The sequence below is a fragment of the Acinonyx jubatus genome, chromosome A1 (genome assembly GCF_027475565.1).
Source record: "Acinonyx jubatus isolate Ajub_Pintada_27869175 chromosome A1, VMU_Ajub_asm_v1.0, whole genome shotgun sequence".
In the NCBI taxonomy this organism is placed as follows: Eukaryota; Metazoa; Chordata; class Mammalia; order Carnivora; family Felidae; genus Acinonyx; species Acinonyx jubatus.
Window position 1 is genome coordinate 218616291 of NC_069380.1, and position 18286 is coordinate 218634576.

Sequence of the window (18286 nt, forward strand, 5' to 3'; positions counted from 1 at the left end):
GCAACTGAGATCACATAACGTTTCTTACAGGTTGTGTTAAGATTTATTAACAGTAAGTGATTTGAAATGATAAAGCAATTAACGTGTGTAATAGTCTTTTTGGAGTGAGCTCTCATAAGACATTTTAGGGTACACTGTCATCAACCTTTATCATAGAGAGGAAAGGAAGCGATTTGTGTTTTCAAAACTGTGTGCTAAGTTGCTTTTGGGTTTACAAATGGAAGCACTTCAAACTAGCCTAATCAAGGAAAGCAAAGATATTTATTGGAATAACACTATACTTTATTAATATCAAAGAAAAGCAAATAACCTGGACTAAATAATGATAAAAGGCAAAGCAAAAAAAAAAGAAAAATCAAAACCAACCTTGATAATCCCTGCATCTGCTCATTCTCAATCTCCTCCTCTCTCTAGCTCTTTCCTTTTATTTGCTTCTCTGTGTAACATTCTTCACCCCAAAATTTACATCTACTCCATTCAATGGGACATTTCCTGAGATTAGTCTCTTTTTTTTAATTGTTTTTTTTTTTTTTTGAGTGAGAGAGAGCTTGAGTGGAGGAGAGGGGCAGAAGGAGAGGGATTGAGAGAGCGAGAGTGAGAGCGAGAGCGAGAGCGAGAGAGAGAGAGAGAGAGAGAGATTCCTAAGCAGGCTCCATGCTCAGCATAGTGCCCAACACAGAGCCTGATCTCATGGTCATGGGATCATGACCTAAGCTGAAGTCATGAGTCAGCCGCTTAACTGACTGAGTCACCCAAGTCACCTCCTGTCCAAAATTCACAGAAAATAGAATTATTTTGAAAATTAAAAAAAAAACAAGTTATTACTCAAATATAGATTAAAGACTTTATTCAGCTGATGCACAATGATAATTATCTGGAGACCACATAATTCCCTCAGCAGCTGGATATGGGTTTTCACTGAGTGAAGAGAGAGAGGTATGTGGCTTCGTGGTCTAGGGCGGGTTCCAGTTTGCTTCATCTTTAACTGATACTAAAGTTATGGTTGGCACAATTTGATTTTCCTAGTTTTTGATGTCCCTTGTTTCGGATCATTGGTCCAAAATCCTTTTCCATACACTCTCAGGACAGTTATTTTTAGAGCTGTTTCTGTAAGCCTTCAGGGTTATCCATAAGTCAAGGTTCAAGAGGAAAAGCACTATAAAAAGGTGGGGTTCAGCGAAAAAGAGGAGAGAAAATAAGAAAGGAGGCGAGGGCCAAAGCAAGGCAACCTAGGTCTAAGTTATCCACTCTTGATCCAATCAGATTCAATTGATGATAGAGGGTCACAGAGTGGAAACAGACTTTGGGGACTTCCTTTGGATGGGACACAGGCAGTTTTCATGAAAACTGAAAGGAGCTGGCAGAGGAGTCTGGCAGAGAAAGTAACAAGATCGATAAATGTAGTTTTGATAAGTCCAGTTACTGAAGGAACATATGAACTTCTTTGGCTAACACAATGACATGTCAGTCAGAGTTGTGTATAAGTGCAAAGGTTTACTTCCAAGAAGAGTAAAAATCACTGCAGGGGAACTGGATAAATGTAAGTATTGCTGTGTAAGATATCCCTACACTCAGTGAAGGTTCAACCAGAGAACTTTTAATGTCTCATACAAATGATTCTATAAAGGGGGGAAGCAAAAATTACAAAAAAATATTTGACTTATACAAGCCTCTATGCACCTGACTATAATCACTCAAAGAGGATTTGCAAGTATCACAAAAGTGGCCTGCATTGTTAAACAAGGACATCTCCATTATTATTGGCCACCTAGAAAGATCATGTACTGCAATCTGAGGAAACTATCATGGCTTCCATTTTGGCTTCCAGATTCAGTGACCCCAAAATATCGGTGAACAAATTTCAAAACAATGACAGTCATAATTAATCTGATTCAGTCTAGCTATTATCAAAGGCCATAACTTCATAACAAATTATATATGTGTGTGTGTGTGTGTGTGTGTGTGTGTGTGTTTACACACATGCACAGATACAATTCTAAAGAGAATATTATATATAACTGTGATGCTGTCTTGCATATTCAGATAATAATTGATTTCTACCAAGTAGGTTGATGTTAAACAAATCCCTCAGTCCACTTATCTTAAAAAATGAATTATATATTATAAGCATATGGTAGGAAATGAAATATCCTTTTCAACTAAGTTTGTCAGCTTTTCTTTTTTTGACCATCTTTGAACATTAAAGATGATATTGTAAGCTGAATGAATATATACCGTTTATTTGCTTCAGGAATTGCTCGTGTAACTATCTGCCACATTGCTTCACTGTAAAAGAAAAAAGTAAGTCAAAAAGAAGAATATATACAACATTATTCTGGAACTCTATAAAGCCATGGATGTTATATCATGATTATGTATTTAAGTAGCTGAAAGTCATTTGTAGTCTTAATATGCATGGATGATATAATAAAGGACACGATGAACATGGGCCTCAAACCATGTCTGAGCAAGAGATAATGGTGACATTTGTCTAAATGGTGCATATATTCAACACATTTTGACAGATTTTATTAATGCAAATGATTTTCAGAGAATCAGTGTTCAGTTTCAGAGATAAAAAATGTAAATTTTCATTTCTCTAGTTGAATTACATTGCTCTCATGCTATGTTAGCACTAATTTTAAAAGGAATTGGTGCAATATGTGTATCTCTACTTTGTGATAAGCTATTGTATTCTGAAATTTGAAAGTATTACTTTCAAAACAAAAGTATGCAACAGAAAAATGTGTGTCAAACATCCACTGAGTAAATATTTTTTTTTTAAATAGGAAAACCTCGTAAGTCAAAGACCTTTTGTTCTCTTTGCAATGATGTTTAACTGCAAAGTTAGCTAACATCAGCTCCCAATTAAATAAAATCAACTGTGAGAAAGTAAGACAGATTGATTCACAATTAATGGTTGAGCAAACATTCCTCCAGTTTATTTCCTGCTTTAAGTCTTTGGGAAATATTCCATTATTTTTGCTTGCTTACATTTATGAGGAAAGTTATCAGGATATTCATGAATAAGCTTATATTTATAGGATTTCTGCTTCGGCTACATCATTTAGGTCTTATATATGCAAATTTAAAATTTGAAATATTCTGCATAAATATGAAATATTGTGAAGTGCATATCTCTGACACATTTTTTTTTCCTGCTGAAATTCAATACTATCAAACATAGACATACTTTGGGAGCCGTACCATGAGAATCTGAAAATGATCATCCTGTGATGACTATATTTTTTTTAAGTTAAAGGATTTGTGGCAGACCAAATAGCACAGGAATCTTGGAAGGCAAATGAAGGAGCTTATTAATGATTTGAACTTTTCTTTTTATCTATGCTTTTGTTTACATAGTAGGATGACTCTATTACATACTGCCATTTAACACTGATTCATTAGCAGCTAGCACAAGTGAAATCTGACCTACCTTAAGTGAGTCAGTTATTCCTTTTTATTTTTAAGTTTATTTATTTTGAGAGAGAGAGAGTTTGGAGGAGGGAAAGGGCTGAGTGAGAGAGGGAGAGAGAGAGAATCCCAAGCAGGCTCTGTGCTGTCATCGCAGAGCCTGATGCAGGGCTCAAACTCACTCACAAACCGTGAGATCATGACTTGAGCCAAAATCAAGAGTCAGAGAATTAACTGACGAGTCACCCAGGTGCCCCATGAATCAGTTGTTCTTAACCTGTTCCATCAATGGATTAACTTAGCAACCTTTATTATATACTCATAGAATAAATGTGCACATGCATACATACATATATACATCCTATATAAATTCTAGATATATAAAGCCATGTGATATACCTGAGACAGATTATGTGTATATATACATACGTGCATCTTGAAAATCTATATATTTTAATGAACATGTACTCAGTGAGCTTTCATTATTAACCAGAAATAAATGGTATTATATTCCAAGCAAATATGCAACCAGAGATCTTCCCTTATTTTATTCGCACATGATTAAGGCAGTTCCTTTCTCAAGATATAGAGTCCCTTCTCTTTTCCTCCTTCATGATTCTTTCTGGAAGCCAATGCTGTAAAAAGTTAAAAATTCAAGTCACAGAAGGCATCTGGATCACACACAAAAACTTTATTACTTTAATATAAAAATCAGTCTTTGAAAAAAATCAATGAAACCTCAAAAGCCTTCTCTCAGAGGATCTTACAACTGGATTGTTTGTTTGTTTGTTTGTATTTTGATGCTTTATCCTAAAAATAGCTAATAAATGGGAAGCTAACTTGCATTCCTTTTATGAATGATGTATCATAGTCAATATGAGCAGACATAATACTAGAGATTCTTAAGCATCTCGTGTTATAGAATATTGCATAGATATTTATTGGGATTTATATCCTACCCATTATCTATTTATCTATAGTTTTATCATTTAAGAAGAGGCATGCATGATTTTTGGATCTAATATAAGCTTTTTTTAAAAAAATATTTTAATGCTTATTTTTGAGAGAGTAAGAGAGAGAGAGATTGGGAGAGACAGAGAAAGAGAGAGACAGAGATAGAGACAGACAGAATTTGAAGCAGGTTCTAGGCTCTGAGCTGTCAGCACAGAACCCAACGTAGAGCTCAAACTCATGCGAACCTTGAGATTATGATCAGAGCCGAAATCTTAAGTTTAACGAATTGAGCCATCCAGGCGCCCCAAGGATCTGATATAAGCCCTTAAACACCTGGATCCTTCACTGTATGTTTTGACATGTCCACATAATGTGTCCACCTGTCTGACATCTGGTAACTTGGTATAAATTGTAGCAAAATTTCCAAGTGAATACATCTCTACCAAATAAGGACATTAAATTTGTTAGACTTATATAGGATCAAGTTGCAGTCAGTAAATAGTTTTAGAAATAACTTAAAACCAAGTTACAGTTAAACTTTCTTATTTATTTATTTATTTATTTATTTATTTATTTATTTATTTATTTAGAATCCATGCAGCATGGAGTCTGATGCGAGGCTTGAACCCAAGAACCACAGTCCATGACCTAAATAGAAATCGAGAGTCAGATATTCAACCAACTGAGCCATCCAGGTGCCCCTACAGTTAAACTTTTATGTACATTATTTCATTTTGGTCTTACAATAATTCACGTGAAAGAAAGGTGAATATTGTTATGTTCATGCTACACAGAGAAAACACAGTTTGGCAGTAATGAAATAAATTGCTCCAGGTCACATACCTAGTAAGTAACAGAGGCTAAACTGAAATCACGGCTTTCAGTCTCCCAATTCTCTGTTGTTGATTGTTATAGAACCCCACCAAGTAAATATTATGTATTAGAGGTGCAGAAACATCTTTCATACTTTTATACTACCAAAGTCCATCTACGATGTCTGCAGAATTGCACATGGACATTTCAGGATTTCTGTAAATCATCAGGATGAAAGCTTTTCATGTATACCTAGCTATCAACTGAAAGTCAAACAGATTTGACTCTCAAAAATAAAAGAAATTTAATCTGTAAGTTGGAGAGACAATGATAAGCTATTTTATCCTGCTTAACAAATTCAATTGAAATTAAAAATATATTAACTCATTGTTTTCACTTTCATATCAGAAATCACTTATTCTCCTTGTCACTACTGTAATGCAAGCTTTCTATTCTACCAACTTTTTAAATGATTTGAAGACTATGTTACAGTAAAATGCTAAAAACTTTTCATCTTTCTCTTTGTCTCTCTCTCTTCAAGTTTAAACAGTACAAACAATGGGAAAGGGAATTTACATGTCATTATAAACCCTCTAGATGCGTGGACCTATTTTTAAAAATTAAAGTAACAATTCAAAAATTAATATGCATTTTAATTATATAAATACATATGTAAATTTTGAATGAATTAATTTTAAACCAATAATTTAGGGGTGCCTGGGTGACTCAGTCGGTTTAGCATCTGACTTCAGTTCAAGTCATGATCTCACCGTTCGTGGGTTCAAGCCCTGTGTCAGGCTCTGTGCTGACAGCTCAGAGCCTGGAGCCTGCTTCAGATTCTGTGTCTCCCTCTCTCTCTGCCCCTCCCCTGCTCACACTCTATCTCTGTTTTAAAAATAAATAAATATTTAAAAAAATAAAAAATAGACCATTAATCTGTCGTTTGATAACAGAATTGACTTTATTGAGATAAAAAACAGCCCGGGCTATAATCGCTGGTAGTTCTTTAAAGTAAAACATATTTGAAGAAATGGGTGTGTTTTCCAAACTCTAGCTTTTTTAATTTGTGAAGCAAATGTATGGTAAGCATTTATATAATGGCAAATATTGCATTCTCATTGATAGTATGTGAAAGAATGAGATTTAAATTATATATAGAATATTAATCTTTTTTGGCATATTTGCTTATTTTCTGATTTTTTCCAGGAATGGATCACATGTCTTATAATTACATATATTTTTAAGAGAATGAAATAAAATAAAATTAATTGTGTGAGGACATCAGAATGGAGGGAAAATTAGATTAAGAAAAATTCTATGAAGCCAGGAACTGTTAGTATACAAAATTCAAGCCAAGAAGAATTATTTTCTAGAAGTAGCTGTACACGAAACTAACTTTTCTATTTATCTGCATGTGGAAAATATAGTTTATGGTAAGACTTTGCAGAAGTTAAATGTACACACACATACACACACATACACACATATACTTGTTTTTGCTGAGTAGAAAGACAAACTGTTCCTTTCAGATGGATAAAAAAATATCCCCCATTAAGCTTTTTGAAGAGGGTACCCAGTAATGAAAAGAATGTCCATCAACAATATCCTTACAGTTAAAAAAGTCCTTACAGTAAAAAATCTGATAAGTTTTAAAGAGCATTTTCTTGTAATGTTTTTTCCTTTAGGTCTTTGTAAAGGCATTTTGCAAAAGCATGTCTATAGGATTTTGATTTTTTCGTGTTAGAGGATTAATGCCTTAGGCTGGTCTGGCTTAATCTAAGGAAGAATTTCCAATATCCAGAGGAAACGGTGCGCCTGCTGTTTTTCCGGAAATCCTTCTTAAATGCTGCTTATCTTCACTAACCTTTCTATATGTAGTGAATGGGAGCATGCTTGTGGTTCTTTCCCCTGAAAAGGAACTAGAATTCAGCGAGTATTGTTGAGTTAATTATAAATCATATGCTTAAAAGATACTCCAGGACCTGGTGAGTACATGTTTATGAATCAAAGGTCATTTCATTTCTGCTCAGAGTGAGGCTTCAAAAATCCCTCAAAGCGAACATTCCCTTAAAAGCTGGTTGTCTTTGGTTGTTTTGGGTTGTCAAATGATCCTTTATTAAAATATTTTCCTTTACAGTTCTTAACTAACTGGACATTCCATTGCACCATTGTTGATGTCATCTATGATGTCATGAGGGTTGTGGCCATCAACATTGTGGTCCCCAGGATCTCTTTAATGGTTCCAGAGAGCTGTCTGGCTAAAGATCAGTGCTACATCTGCTGGGCAATGCTGACAGTCTCATCAAAAGTGCTATTTCCACTGTGCTTAATGTTTTTCTGTTTCTGTCTCTTGGAAGTTCATTGAGGGCTTTGACAATCAGGACAGATGTAGAAGGTACCATGTCAATCTGGGTCTGTCTGTTCTGAGTGGTCAGTTTCACTGTAATTCTCAGATCCTTCCCATCTCCAGTTGCTTTGGCGATGTCGTTACCAATCTTTTTTGGAGACAGACCCAGGGGGGGTTATCTCTGCAGCAAAGGCAGACATGGCACTGACTTCCTCACTGGTGCACCTCAGGTGTAAGACTTTATCCCGTCGGGATCAAACCTTAGTGGCATGGTGGAAGCGGCATGGTGGAGACAGCTGGCGTCAGATAAACCTGGATTTGGGATGACTGAAGATAGTTACACCTTCACCTCCTCCCATCCAAAAGCCGAAAGCCCCTCAAAGGCTTTTAGCACATGAAGGAATAGGGATTAGACCTCAAAATTCTGAAGCAAAAGACACAATATTTTATATTTCTCCTATGGAGAAGTGGACAAACATTTATACCTACACATATAGAAATGACATACATATAATTTTAAACAGTACATTAAGAGAGAGCTACAGTTAAACAATAGTTAAATAAGAATAGAATATAGTTAAATAATAATAAATAATAGTAATGCAGTTAAATAATATTAAATAATAAATAATAGACTGAGAGAATTGCTGATCCAGGGCAAGGGAAATTTTTTTGTTGTTGTTGGGCACAATTGAGAATAGTGAATTTGTAAAAAGCTGGAGATAAACAATGCTGGATCTTTACCTATGAATGGGAAAACCGGAAAGGGGAAGTAATCACGCATGAGCAGTTTGCACATTTTATTAGGAAAACTATCAACGAGAATTTAAGGGGCAAGAGATTAGCTAAGATATAATTGGTTTTGGGAACAAAAGCAATGGAGTTCCATGAAGCAAAAAGCACTCATGATTTGGGTGATGTAAGGCACTCACCCAGAATAAAAGCCTTGCTAAGTCAACCCTGGTTAAATCCCAAACTCATGAAACAGACGTCGTTAAAAGGTTAACGGCTGTCAATACTTAGTCCAACCTTCTTATGGTCTGAGGAAAAAGGAGAAAAATATCTTCACGTTTATGTGAAAACTGACATGGAAAAGGCTGAAGAGGAGGAGAGAATTTTACAATTTTATTAGCTTAGGACGTAGTCACATATACACATCACTGAAATTTCAGAAAATGTTAGGCCAATACTGGCACACCCTCCAATATGATGATAAAGTAATAGTTTAAAATTATGAAAAAGAAATATTTAAGATAAAAAAGAACTTAACATGTAAACTTCCTCACGAATACATTTAATGTTCTTAGGCTGAGAGCCTACTTAACTATATTTAATCGATAAGGAAAATACAGGGCTAATCTGGCAATTCGTACTTCTGGCAATATGGAAAACAAAAACCTTCCTTCTAGAAAGCCCACTGTTAAAAGCAAAATATTTTTACTATTTATTTCTTACTACACACTTGTTGAGTTGATGCTGCTGTCAGGTAAATGCTTGGAAAGAAAGTCAACAAATAATGTTGCTCTAGAGAATTATGCTTGTTCTAGAATAGGGTTTGCCACTTGTGTCCGTTCTAATCACCAAGATGTGCTTACACATGCAAGATGTTTTTGGGGAAAATGCATGTGAGGGATCAAACAGTAGGTGCTAGAAAAGACAGGGAGAGCCTTTGGATTGTGAAGCAGGTCTGACAGCTGTGATGGAAGAAGCATGTGTAGGAAGAACCTTCTATGACAGCATAGTTCTAGAAAAAGTATCATTGTTTAGGCAGCTGGGAGTTCTTTAGCCAAACTCATAGGTGCTTGCATTCTGCAAGAATGGCACTAGAAGTTCTGTCTTGCTTAGTTATTAGCTGGGACCAGCCTGGGGGAGTGGGGGGGGGGGTGTATGGCTTAGGCAGTGTGGCATCAAGGACACAAGTACAGGGTCACTCAGTCAGCTCAGCTCCCTGCATCAGATTCTGTTGAAGGAGACCCAAATGGTGCACTTCCATGGCCACCATGTCCATGTCGCCTAGAACCTGATTCAAAGACATGCACACACGTATGAAATAGAACCTGTGGTCATCAGATCCATGGTTCCAGCAAGGTCAGAGCTCAGGTCAGTATCCCAGAATCAGGGTAAGACTTCCAAAAATTAAGGAAGTTCTACCCCATAGAAGAAAGGCAAAAAGTAAAATGAAAACATTTTTAAAAAAAAACCCTCGGGGCACCTGTGTGGCTCAGTCAGTTAAGCGTCCGACTTCGGCTCAGGTCATGATCTTGCAGTCCCTGAGTTCAAGCCCCGCGTCGGGCTCTGTGCTGACAGCTCAGAGCCTGGAGCCTGTTTCGGATTCTGTGTCTCCCTTTCTCTCTGACCCTCCCCCGTTCATGCTCTGTCTCTCTCTGTCTCAAAAATAAATAAACATTAAAAAAAATTAAAAATAAATAAAAATAAATAAAAATTAAAAAACCCTCATTTTAAAGAGCTTGCATATTACCTAATGGGTAGAGTTCTAAACGCTTTAATAACTAATTCTTCCCATTATCATTTCCACCACAGAGTCAACACTATATGTTGTGCCAGGGAACACTATAGAAAATGCCAGGGAATAGGGGGAACATAGTAATGTTGAGAACACAGCAGTGAAGAAAGACAGTAACTTCGGCCTTCATGGGGCTTGTCTTCTAGTGAATACAGAGTCCATATTGGTCCTTATTTTATCACTCTGTGAGTTCCTGTCTCTTTCTGTCTCTCTCTTCACCAGGCACATACACACACATAAACATTTCCTTGGCGACTGAACATAAATATACAGAGAACAATAACAACGATAAAAATCTAGACAAGCCACAATATGACATCACAATATGTCCAGCAGGCATTGCAAAGGAACCAGCTATAGCCTAGCTGCTGTGAGATCCTGTCTAAATGAAAGAAATCGAGGAAGAATTTCTCACTTCACTGGTCACTTTCTCCCAGCTTCCTGCTTAGTCCTCAGTATTTTCAATTTGTAGCTCCATAAAGACATGCTTTAAAGATTCTCAACCTACCAGTGACAGTGGAATTAAGAAAAACCAGAAAGTATTTATGATTCAGACAAGATAGTTTCCTTAGCTCTAGATCCTGCATACCAGCTGGTGCAAACATGAAAATGTCTTATTTTTCCAAAGTAGGGATAGCAGAGGAAACAGTGATTACTTTGTGATCAGTGTGTATCATCTTCGTTTTTAATGCCTGAAAAGACTGAATCCAGGCTTTGTCTTCTGTTACCATTATGGCTTTCCTTATCTATCTCTATACTTCATCTTATTAGATTTTTCCTCATTGATCTAAGAATAGAGATTTTTCTGAAATACTAAATTCCGTGATTTTGAGTGCAACAAATTGTTGAGGCTATTTTTGTTTTCAAAATAAGTATATGATTCATAGGCCAATTTTTCCTAATATTAAATAATGCAAGAGAATAAAACAGATAATGATACTAATATCAGTAATAATAACAGTATACCTTTACTGAGGGATTAATGTAAGCTCGTTACTGCGCAAACCTTTTGTATGAATTATCTGTTTAAAAACCCTATGTGCTAGTTCCTGTTAGTGATCACAGTATACAGATGAGGACACTGAGGAAGAGAAAAGATAAGAAAACTAATGAAGATAATAAACGATAGAGCCTTAAACCAATATCTGACTCAGAGTCCAAGACCTCTTTCCTTAGTTTGTAAATACTACATCTATAGGTCAACTTACTAAAGCCTTGAGATATGGGATGCCTGGGTGGTTCAGTCAGTTGTGTCCAACTTCGGCTCAGGTCATGATCTCACAGTTCGTGAGTTTGAACCCCTCGTCGGGCTCTGTGCTGACGGTTCAGATCTTGGAGACTGTTTTGGATTCTGTGCCACCCTCTCTCTCATACTCTGTCTCTCAAAAATGAATACATGTTAGAAAATTTAAAAAATACATAAAGTCTTGAGACATCAGATCCAACACTTCAGTGTTCAGTTGTCACATGTAAATTATGAGTAATATTTATGTTCAACAGATTGGAACTTAAAAGCAGAAGTTGAGGTGAGAAGGTTATTTTAGTGTATTAACAAGGATTGAAGCTCTGAAAATGAATGACATCCCGAGAAAGCATTTTTTTTCCACCATCATTCATTTGTTTAATAAATATTCATTTAGTACCACAGGTTCTGATGGTGATTGAGCATAATAAAGAAAATAAAACATAGCCTCTGTCCTCAGGAAACTCACAGCAATTATTACTAAAACTACATAATTGTTAAACAAAAGTAATTATTAATCAAGGTGTTAAATGATTGTAATTGTTTCCTATTTCTATGTAAAAATGACCACAAATCTAGCAACTTATGCCACATCCATTCCTTACTTCTCAGTTTGGTAAGTCAGATTTGAAAGTCAGAAGTCCAATCACAAGTTAGCTAGGTCCTCTGATCAGGGATTCACCAGGCTGACATCAAGGTGTTGGTTGAACTGTTTTAATCTGGAGCTTAGGATGCTTTTCAAAGAACATTTAGGTTGCTGGAAAAGTTAAACTAATTTCCACTGCAGAACAGAGATCTGTTTTCCTGCTGGCTATCAGCCAGCTACTGTCAGCTTTCTTTCAGCGACTCCTTACCTACTAGAGGCCACTCCAGGCTCCTTGAGAGGTGTCATCTTCTATAAGCTTTCTCACACTCTTACACTTCAATACTCCGACATCAGGAAAAGCTCAGTACTTTTTTTTTTCCTTTTTGTTTCAGGAGTAGAATTTAGTGATTCATCACTTATATTTATATACAACACCCAGTGGTCATCCCAAATGCCCTCTTTAATACCCATCACCAATCGAACCCATCCCTCCTAGTTCTCTGTAGTGAAGAGTCTCATGGTTTACCTCCGTCTCTGTTTTTATCTTATTTTGTTTCCCCTTCCCTTAACCTATATTCATCTGTTTTGTTTCTTAACTTCCACATATGAGTGAAATCATAAGGTATTTGTCTTTCTCTGACTGGCTTAGAGAAAGCATTTCTATTAAGAAGAAAAGGTGGGCTAAAATACAGACATGAGTTATCCAGTAGGTGGAAAAGTAGGATAAGCCTGCAAAGGGAACTGATGAGAACATCAGATGGGTAGAAGGAAAATCATGTCAGTGTAGTTTCTCAGAAGCCAAGGAAAGACCATTTCAAGGAGAAAATTGTTAACAGCATCAAAGGGATGGTGTAGAGGACTGAAAACTTTTCCTTTGGATTAAACCAAGCTGAGCACATGGGTAACCTTATCAAGGTACTCAGATCAAGGGATGGGACTGGAGGTTATAAGTGATCTGAAAGGTTTAAAATAACCACTGCAGAAAGTAGGAGAGCAAATTGACTAGAGGTACAATTTCAGGTAATTTAGAAAAAAATTTGGAGTAGTGATCATAAGTTTATTCATTACTTCAACAAGTATTAAATAGTCCCAGCGAACAAAGCACTGTTCTGGGTTTGGGGGTTCATTTGGGTATAAAAGCAGACAACATCTTATGTCCTCTTAGAAATTAAGATCTACAAGGGTGATAAAGAAACCACGAACACCATGTTAACATGTAAAAAAAAAATGTTACCCGATACGTTGGAAAGGGACCAATGTTATTTAAGAAACAAGTAGGCCAGAGTTAGATCAGGAGTGTTCTAAGAGAAAGTGTGTTACAAATGAACATAGGATTGGCAAATATATTTAATTTTTGTGATATTTGAGCAATGATATTGACTGGAGGAAGTGAGAATTAGCCATGTGGATATCCGGCAATAATGCTCTAGCAAGGGAACAGGCAATGCTTGTTCCGTGAGGTATTGGGCAGTGTGCTTGGAGTCCTGTAAGGGGAGAGTAATAGGAGTTAAGGTTAAGGGAACAGTGGGAATGGGCTGTGAGGGTCCTAAAGCAGAGGGAAATGCAGGCCCTTGCAAGGATTTCACTTTTACTAAGTGAAGTAGGAGCCACTTACATTGCCCACAATGTGCGCTGTCCCTCACTTCCTCCTGTAGTGTTCTGTTTGCGGATTGTACCCACCGAGAGTTGGCTTCACGATTCGTTTTGACAGTTACCACAAAAACAGTGACAGAAGGATTAACTTTTGAGAGATGTCTTATGAAAATGCAGGACCATATGTTCTCAGCTTGATATTAAACAGAGGGAAGAAAAGAATAGGTGGCTGTCTTGGAAGAAAGGGGTGGGGGGGAATGGACTGGCAATTTGATGAGGATGTTTGTAGTTTTCATTCACCGATAAAAGATAAATATGTTGAATCCGGATCTGGCATTTGAGTTTTCTTTCAGCATTGAACCATCCTGGTTCTTCTTAGTGAATCACCGTGATTTCCAGAACTAAAATATTACTTCAAGATTCTGGGAAAAAGAGGTTCTGAGAAAAAAAAAAAAGATAATTCTGAACCCAAAATGTTTCCTGTTTCTTTAAATAATATATTTTAAAAATAAACTAAATATACTTTTGGAGTTTGGTTTAGACTAAATCCCCCCCCCCCCTTACTGGCCATTCATTCATTCACCTATTTACTCATAAAACTAAACAAAGAAAACAAATGTTTATACACAGAATTAAGATAAATATTGGGAAATATTTTCTTTAAGAAGAAGCTTTAAGAGGCTCACAGTCGAGTGATAAGAATGTTTTGTGTATGAATAGTGGAGGTATAATATGATATGTAGTAAAAAGACAAACAGCAAAGACATGAGGGTGCCATAGAAGTATTGGGGAGAGCTTCTAACAGGACATAATATTGGATGAAGATGGCTTACCAGGTAATGTAAGATTGCTTAGAATATGTTGATTAGGGAACCCATCTTTCAGGATGATACTCCAAAGGCAAATCAATATGGTAGCCAATTCATTGTTCTTAATTTTGTTCTCAGTAAATATTAACTAAAGGAGAGAAGCGATAACTATGATGATGTGTTACTTATATGGAAATACACAGACACGGCATTTGTTAAGAATAAAATCAAATGTCTACAGAATTCAGTAGGGGTAAACTCTTATTAGAAATAAAATAAATTTAAATATGTTCTCATATACCTTGTGCAGATAAGGAAAATTGGTGTTTCTTTGAACTTAGAGAAGAACTAAAATTGCCGTGTCCTTGATCTACTGCTCTGACATTGAGCTGGTTGGACAATACTTCTAGAAAGTTAAGTCCTGATTCTATGACTTACTATTCAAATTATTTCTTCATTTATTATCTCCACACTTATTTTCCATGTTATAGTAAAGTAGTTTTTCTCATTGAAGTGTTTGTCAATTACCCACTTTTGAGCCCTGCCAATGCAACACTGAGATTATTCAATGAAATGATTCTTTCCTGGAGGGTTCAGAAGGATGACCCACTGTGAATCCAATTGAAGCCATTTCAAAACTTGAATCCTAATAATAATGTTTATTCTGATATTTTCTCCTTAGTTTTCCTTATGTAATAGAGCCATGATTGAATGAAATTGTTAGCTTCCAGCTATAAATGAAGTATTGACTTTGAGTGTTAGTGATTGGCTTTGCCGATTATTTCAGTTACTTTGTTAATGGGACAGCAATGCAAGAAAAATAATCACATTTTAATTAACAGTGAAAGCTGACTGCATTTCCTAATTCCAATTAACTAACCTCTGCTTCTCTCCCCAACTCAAATATTATTCACATGAGTACTTGGATAAAATGTGAAGACTAGAGTTCTTTTTATACATATGTAATATACATGCATCATCCTGATAATGTTATATAAGGCAAGGGTTATTCATAAATTTATAGAAACAAATTCCATTTTCTGACTGGCAGTAATGCCCCTTAATACTCATGTATAGTAACCACACAGGTATCATTAAAATGAAAAATATTCACTTTTTAGGCATGTATACACTAAATCAAAAGCTCATTTTTGTTTAAGTATTTTTCTTCAACTGTATTATTTTTGAAAGTGCAACTTATAATGTTCAAAACAAGGCCAATTAGGCCAATATTGACAAGTTATAAATGCATTCCAAACTTTTTCTTGGAGTACTCAATAAACAAGTACTTCTATTTGTATTCGTTTTGAGACTGTTTTCAGTGAATCACACTTTAATCAGGAAATCTGAGCTTATAAAAATGTTCATTATATTGATTTTTCCAGTATTACTGTACACACCGAATCCTCTGAAGGCTATTGAAATACTTTATTTCATGATGTTTGCCAGGCTAATGAAGATATGTACAAAGTTATGGCCAAATTTTATATAATATTACATATTAAAAGAGTCTCCATATTTGCACTTTTCTAAAATATTACTTTTGCTGGTGTTTAAACATACAATTTAAAAATAGGCAGTTGGTAGGTGCCTGGGTCGCTCAGTGGCTTAAGCACCCAACTCTTGATTTTGGCTCAGGTCATGATGCCAGGGTCGTGGGATTGAGCCCCAACTTGGACTCTGTGCTGAGCATGGGTCCTGCTTAATATTCTCTCTCTCCCTCTCCCTCTATCACTCCTTCCCTCTGTCTCTTGAAAGAAAGAAAGAAAGAAAGAAAGAAAGAAAGAAAGAAAGAAGATAGACAATTGGTAATTTGATTGGATTTTAACTATATCATGGAACAGATATAGGAATAAATCCAATAAGGAACTACTTATTGCTTAAAAATATATATCTTATATTTTGTTAGAAAATATAGTTAATGAAAATGGCATTATTCAAACACAAACTTCAAGTCTTCTCTGATTTGCAACAAAGAGGGTATCCCTGTGTTTTAAATGCAGACAGCTCTCCTTAAGTTTTCTTTTTTTTTTAAAGTCTTTACAAGAGGGGCGCCTGGGTGGCTTGGTCGGTTAAGCGTCCGACTTCGGCTCAGGTCATGATCTCACGGTCCGTGGGTTCGAGCCCCGCGACAGGCTCTGTGCTGACCGCTCAGAGCCTGGAGCCTGTTTCAGATTCTGTGTCTCCCTGTCTCTGTGACCCTCCCCCGTTCATGCTCTGTCTCTGTCTCAAAAATAAATAAACGTTAAAAAAAATTCTTTACAAGATAGTTGTTTCAGTATTTATTAGAGAGTTCATGATAATGTTTCCTTTGCATAAGGTATTTATTTAGGACAAATTACAACATAAAGTAGCTCAATAGAAAATGTTTAGAGTATTTTTCATGATATATTTATTAATTAAATATTTACAGAGTAATTAAATTAGTTTAAGAATCTCTTACGTATGTTTTACATAGATGTGATTCAGACTAAAAATTGTAAATAATTTTTACAAATATAAATGCTGTTGCATGAAGAAAAATATGTACTAAGTCCTAATTGGATTCAGCTGCATGGGATAGAAATCCAACTATAATCTCTTAAATAAGTAGAGATTTATTTTTCTTGTGTAAAAAGAAGTCCAGAATTGGACATCCAGGGTCTGGTACAGCAACTCCAAGATAACACCAAAAATTGCTTTTTGATTTTCCAATTCATCATCTTAAGCTTTCTGCTTTCTTCTCTATGCTCATAAAGTAGCTTCTGTATGTCTAGTCTTTGTGTCAGCAAGACATGGGAAAGATGAAAAAAAATAGGAAAGATGAAAGAAAAACAGCAAAAGTATATACCGATGAGTCTGTCCATTTAAAAAAGTTTTCCTGAAAGCCCTGAACATTTCTTCCATGTTTATCTCATTAGCCAAGGTGGAATCCCACGTCTACCCCAGCTCCAAGTTATTATGGGCAGGTGGGCATTTTAATTAGACATACTGCTATTCAAGACACAGCCCATTGATAATAGATTCTATTAATATGCAAGGTTTTTATTAATAAGAAGAAAGGAGAAATGGGTATCGGAGAGACCACTGGCAATGACTGCCATACTCATTATCAACTTTGCAATCAGATCCCAAAAGGCTAAGATGTCGTTAAAGAGATTGCTAAAAATAGCAGTTCATGTAGCTTCAGGGGCAGCAAAGATAGCACATTTCACTGCCTTTTATGATTTAATCATTTACTGCAGTGATTACTGGAGTAATCATTTACTGAATGCCGTGGCGATTCAAGGTGGAGAATTTAAAGTGTGGAGTCATTTACACCTGCATTTTTACTTCCTATCTTCCAGCTATGTAGGATTGGCCAATTTATTGAACATCTGTTGACATTTGTTTTCCAATTTATGAAATAGGAGACTTTTTAGAGTGAGCACAGTATTTTGCATGAAGTAGATTCAAAATTATTAGATGACTTCCCATTTTCCTCAAAATTCGTGTAATCAATGATGATTTTCAATGACAGAGTAAGATACTCAGGAGAAAGAAAACTGAGTGTCAATGAAATTTTGATTACTTCTCTTTTCTGGCTCTGTAAGTAAACAAGTCTGAGTAAACCATCTGTTGATTTTAAGAACTATGGCAGGCTTTGTTTTAAGCTGAGTAGGTAGTCAGTAGAATGTAAATGTACTTTAAAGCTGAAGAACATAGTAAAACGAATTGCACATTGACTGTGTTTCTACATATGACAAGAGAAACAGTTTTGTATTATTCTGGCCATCACTTGAAGATTAAAGGTGATTATCTTTGCTTCTACATGGCAGAGATGTGAGAGTCCCCCCTGGTTGCTGCAATATTTCCAGCCAGTAGGAACAGGCACATTGTGACTGGAGATTGAATCGTACCAATAATGTCACCTTACACTTAGAAAGAGTTATGGTGATAAACCGATTCTGGGTTGCTACAGCAAGAATCAAGAATCAGCCCTTGCTTTTTGGTCTAAGTTAACCAGGTAAAGTGCCCACCTGTG

The 18286-nt window shown here is 36.0% G+C and overlaps 1 protein-coding gene across 2 annotated transcripts in view; it reads left to right on the forward strand.

Moving 5' to 3' along the window:
• CDH12 (cadherin 12) overlaps window positions 1–18286 on the forward strand; it is a 390903-nt gene that overhangs the window by 158852 nt on the left and 213765 nt on the right. The window contains exon 1 of one of the 2 annotated variants that reach the window (XM_027074698.2): window positions 9426–9571. The exons of the other annotated variant lie outside the window; for it this stretch is intronic. The gene's annotated coding sequence lies outside the window, so the exon portion shown is untranslated. Of the gene's footprint in view, window positions 1–9425; window positions 9572–18286 lie in introns of those variants that run through there. 2 annotated transcript variants of the gene reach the window in all.